This window comes from Martes martes, assembly GCF_963455335.1.
Source record: "Martes martes genome assembly, chromosome: 8".
NCBI lineage: Eukaryota > Metazoa > Chordata > Mammalia > Carnivora > Mustelidae > Martes > Martes martes.
In genome coordinates this window covers 96739924-96745923 of record NC_137895.1, presented here as the reverse complement: position 1 = coordinate 96745923, position 6000 = coordinate 96739924, and positions in this window count along the sequence as shown.

Sequence of the window (6000 nt, the reverse complement as noted above, 5' to 3'; positions counted from 1 at the left end):
GGTGGCTCAGTGGGTTAAGCATCTGCCTTTGGCTTTGGTCATGAAACTGGGGTCCTGGGATTGAGGTCCACGTCAGGGCTCCTTGATCAGGAGGAAGCCTGCTTCTCCCTCTCTCTCTGCCTGCCGTTCCCCTGTTTGTGTTCTCTCTCTGTGTTAAATAATAAGTAAGTAAGTAAGTAAGTAAGTAAGTAAGTAAATAAATAAATAAATGTATTCAGAGAGGCATTTATATGGACCGAAGAAGTAAAAATCTACTACTGAGAAAATATTAATCAGGGTTGTTATGATATGCATGAAACTTGGAAAAAGGAAAAATTATTGCTTAGGGAAAGAATACTGTTGGCTTTTTATGATTTTGATTTGGATGACAAGAAATTAAATTAACTCTGATTTTGGAAGTGTTTAAGGTACTATCAGTAAGTGGTCTAACAGCCCCAGGAGATTAAATTTTGGATCTTTGCAGTGCGTTGGCTTACTGCTCAATTCAGAAATTTCTGTGGAGTAAAAGTAAGCCCTACCCTTTCTACATTTCTCCCTGTAACTTTTTACTTCTTAAATGAGCCAGTGCTCACCTAGTATGCCCAATGCTGCTTAGCATGACCCTATCTGAAATACTTGTTTACTAAAATTATTTCAACCTAAAATGAAACAAAGCATTCATAATAGCAACAAAATAAGTTTCAGTAACTCAGTTTTTTGAATGAATGAGTCAACTTGCTCAGTAAACTTAAATGATCGGAACATTTTTAAATCTAGAGAATCTGGGTGGCTCAGCTGGTTGAGAGTCTGCCTGTGGCTCCCGTCATGATCCTAGGGTCCTGGGATCAAGTCCTGCGTCAGGCTTCCTGCCTGCTTCTCCCTCTCCTTCTATCCTCCCCTCTGCTTGTGTGATTTCTCTCTCTTTCCTCTCAAATAAGTAAACAAAATCTTAAAAAAAAATTTAAATGTATACCCCTATTTAGCAAACAATAAACATCATGCTTGGATACAGTTTTCCTCTATGACTAATACTTCTACAAAATCTGCCTGTTCTTTTAAATCGTACTTTGGCATTTATATGCTGAGTCAGACTCTGGTGTTTTAGAACAATTAGAATTTAGGCAGAGCAGCTTTCATCATTTCATCATTTTAATTGGTTTGACAGAACCAGTTGGATATACTGAAGACCTACTAGGTGTTGATTCACTGCCAAGTGCTAGAAGGACTGATAGAATGTGTAGGTAGAGGACTATTTAAAATACTAATATACAAAAGTATGTAATCACTAGTCACTTAGAGCATACATGTTAAGACAGTCTTCCCAGAATGCAGACAAGGTAGAACAAGGAGATACTGGTAAATGTCAGAGACACCTGTTGTAATTGAATTCAAGTTCGTGTGCCCGAGGTGCACCAAAGTCTATCACTGAGACATAAAATTGTGCAAAGGAAGTTTGAGAGGCTGCCAGATGAGGACAGGGAAGAAAGCCTCAACGTCCTCCCTTCCCCAGGAAGGAAGGTCAGGGATTTTTTTTTTTTTTTAAGATTTTATTTATTTATAAGTAGGCAGAGGCAGGGAGAGAGGGCGGAAGGGAAGCAGGCTCCCTGCCGAGCAGAGAGCCTGATGCGGGCCTCAATCCCAGGACCCTGGGAATCATGACCTGAGCCGAAGGCCGAGGCTTTAACCCACTGAGCCATCCAGGCACCCGGTCAGGGATTTTTAAAGCAGGAGAAAAAGGATCTGAGTAAAGGGAAGGGGAGCTACTTGACTCAAAATCAGATGAAGGAAGTTACTAAATAAGGGAGGGTTAATTTCATCTTGTGTTCAGAGAGGAGGTCATTAGTCCCAGCTGGTCCTGGCTGGCTTCTTCATGAAACCTTGTCTTTCCTATAAAACAATGAAATTAACACACTGTTGTCTGGTGTCAGGCAGGAACATTACAGAAAAATGGCGGCAGACAGCACTCTGAGAGCAAACAAGATTTTGGTAAGAGTTGCAGCTGCACTGTTCTGCCCTGTTAAGTTTTTGGTTACTGGTTTTGTTTCACTATGAAGATGTTAGCTCAATTTTTTAAATTGAGATTGGCAAACTGTGGCCTGCCAGACACTTATGGCCCATGGCCCGCTGTTGTGAATAAAGTTTTATTGGGGGCTTGGCATCCTTATTAGTTCATATATTGTCTATGACTGCTTTCATACTGCAAAGGCAGCATTAGGAGACCATAGGGACTGTAAAGCCAAAAATATTTATTGTCTGATCCTTTATGGAAAATATTTGCTGACACTTGGCCTAAAATATATGTGAAAATTATTTGTAACTTCTCTTCAAGATATTGTATGTACCCATTTAAGTTGTAATATCATGTAACTTGAGTACTGTGGTTTGGAATGAAATTTTCTTAAAATGCCACAGTGAATAATTATATTTTATAATATGAAAAGATATGTTCAGAAACTATCTTTGGAAAAATCTATTTTTTATTACTGTAAAACTGTCTTAAGAATAGGTTGTGTTTTTGACTGAAATGAATTTTTATTTTGTATGGAGCTTTAGCTCTCATCAATTGGCTATTTTGATCATGACAAGGAAAATTGGAATGTTAACATAGTTTCTATATTCTACATTTGATACTTTGTTAATGGGAGTTAGTATATAAGTTTCATAAGTTTCCCATTTACAGAAAGAATATTGCAGTTGATAGTAAATCATAAGTTAGCAATTACATATTACTTTGACTTAGTGGCAGTGTAGGATACCACAATGTGATGTCTGTAAGTTTCATGTTACATGATAGTCATTCACCTTATAGAATGTATCCAGTGGTTGAATGAGAAGCATTAGAATAATTGGTTTATTTTTTTGTAGGTTGGCATAGAATCGTTTTGAAAAGAATGTCACTTCTATATGTTTTAGTTTTAGTTAATCCATTTAAACATTTTTTTTTTTTCTGGCCGTGAGGAATATAGTTCTAAGGACTAAAGTGTATTTTACCACTGAGTGGCATCTTACATGTGGCTCTTAATATAGTAAGCCTTAACTGATTGTGTGTTTGCTTTCTATCTCCTCATGGGCGGGTGATGGGTATGCACAGTGCCTGGCTCACTACAGTCACTGAGTAAATAAATTGTGTTGAATTGAAGGATCCCTGTAATGAGAAATGGCACATTTAGAAAATTCTCCTTGATTCCAAAGTATTCTTACTGTTCTTACTCTTACTTAAAATACAGTGGGAGAAAGTCTATTTGCCGCACTTGATCTCCAAAAGGAGGGACCGTGCTTGATTCCTCTTTTTATTGTCAGCACCTGTCACAGAGTGTGGAGTTTAAACTTGCCAAGCAAGGTTATTAGTAATAGGCCTAGTGTTCCTTATCACACGCAAAAATAGGCATTTGTTTCTGGATCTGGATGAAGTCCTTTCACGTGAAGCAGGCGAGAGGAGGAGGAGTAAGGAGTAATCTGTATGCCTCACTGGGTTGAAGGTCTGAATAGTCAAGGATTGCTGAATGGATGAACGGAAGACTGGTAATTAGACTCCTAGCTGTCAGGAAGCCCGGAATTGAAATATTAGAGCTATACCAAGAGCTGATTTAGCAAAAAAAAAATATTTTTTTTTTCCTCTGGTATAATTTAGCAACACTGAGGATGCTATTAAGGTATGTTCCCTTGGAGAGAGTGAATTTTCAGACCTGAAAATGTTGGCATTTTTGAAATCCTGGAGAAATCTTCCAGACTGAGAGATGGGAAGGGATCCAAGTCTGTTTTTAAAGGATTCTTAGAGTAGTGGTACGATGGCAAGGTTTAATAAGTGCTCTTTAGAAGGTGACAAACACTGATTTGTAGTGTTTTCCAGCTTCTGTTGTGTAAATACTCCCACCATGGCTGATTTAAACTACTGACTTGACATCACTGAAAATGGAGTTGGAAAGGAATACCCAGCATTGACTCTCAGGAGGACCAGCCAGATCTAGCACACAGCTCTTTAACCTTAGCTCTTTGTTGTAGGGATTTACGGTAAGGCTACTAGAAATTATATGGACGTGTTTCATATTATTAACTAATGAGTATGAATGTGACCATTTGTTTTATGCACAGGGGTGAATATGAAATTCTGAAAAGTTTGCAACAGAGTTTCCTTCTTTTTAACTTGGTGGGAGACGCAATTGTAGTTTGCAAAATTTGTGCCGCAGGCCAGAACGCACAGTACCAGGAATTTCCTTTGCTGTTCAGTAGCGGTGACAAGTAAAAGCGTCTCATAATTCTCTTTTCAAATGAATGGGCTATCCCAAAGGTACAAGGAAGAGGTGGCTTTGGGAATTTTTGCTATTACTGGAATGAGCCAGCACCATGTAATTGCCCTAGCCGATACTGATTTGATTTTGTGAATCTACACGTTTTCTGAATAATTCATACTTAACCAAGTGATTCATTTTTAAAATTTATTTTATTATTATTTTTTAAGGATTTTACTCATACACTTATGTGAGAGAGAGAGCACAGCAGGGGGAGCAGCAGGCAGAGGGAGAAAGCAGACTCCATGCTGAACAAGGAGCCCAATGTGGGACTTGATCCCAGGACCTTGGGATCAAGACCTGAGCCGAAGGCAGACGTCCAACCATCATTTTTTGGAAATGGTTCATTTTTGCTATTCAAGTAGCAGTTTGGAAGGTCTGAGAAGCCTCTTTCTTTTATAGGCAGCTGGTAGCGGTGCTTCCCTGGAGCACTGTGTCAATCCTGTGTCTGTGTGCTAGGTACACGGGCTGTGCCTTCATTGTACAATTTCTCACAAGAGTCTGACTTACTCTTTCTTTGTGTTGCTAACATGCCAGTCAAAAAACTGAATAGCATATGGACATAATTATATAAATTTACTTTATGTAGGAAACTTGGTCATTATTTCCTATTTTTCCTATATATGTTGACTTTCTTTTAAAGCTATTTATGGAATTTAAGACATTCTTCCACTGTCTTCATAGAAATAGGGTTTCAATTCATTTCTTCTTCATATTCTCCCACTTCCTCCTGAACTTGGTGTTGTTTAGCTTCTTTTCCCACAATTCACCTGCAAATGGTTTTGTTAAGCACTCTCTCTGCTGTCCTCATTTCCTGCTTGTTCTCTGTAAGACCTCAACCAAACTCATGCCTTTCTCAGGAAAGCCAGGGGGTGTGGCCTCATGCCTTGCCCCCTCCCTACCACTGTTTGAGTTAGGTGCTAGTACTTCTTGCTTGATCCATTCCAACTGTCTGCTAATATCTCTCTGTGTCTTTACGTGTCTTCCCTCCAATCCACAGTGCAGCCAGAGTGAAACACCTAAAATGAAAATCTGATCATGGTAGGTGACATTGGGCTTCCCTAGTTGGGCAATAATTTGGTGCCCTTCTAAAAAAATTCTTGTCAAGCAGAGAGAGTCAAGTATATGGTTTCACTTACTTGTGGAGCATAAGGAATAACACGGAGGACATACGGAGACGGAGACAAGAAGGGAGTTGGGGGAAATTGGAGGGGGAGATGAAGCATGAGAGACTGTGGACTCTGAGAAAGAAACTGAGGGTTTTGGAGGGGAGGGGAGTAGGGGGTTGGGTGAGCCTGGTGGTGGGTATTATGGAGGACATTGGGTGTGATGCATAAACAATGAATGCTGGAACAGTGAAAAGAAAAAAAATAAAATGAAAAAAAAAAAAAAAAGAATGGTATTTGGGTGCCTTGGTGCTCAGTCGGTTAAGCATCTGCCTTTGGCTCAGGTCATGATCCCGGGTTCCTGGGATCCAGCCCCGCATCAGGCTCCCTGCTCAGTGGGGAGTTTGCTTCTCTCTCTCTCTGTAAAATAAATAAATAAAATCTTAAAAAAATAAAGAATGATATTAACTATAGATTTCTCCGAAGTGCGCTTTATCAGACTGAGGACGTTTTCTTCCATTATTTGTATACAGAGTTTTGTGGGTTTTTGTTTTTTTTTTTTTGAAGAGGGCTGCTGGTGGCTGGCTCAGTAAGTCCCGCCTGTTTGCCCAGAACGCACGTTACCG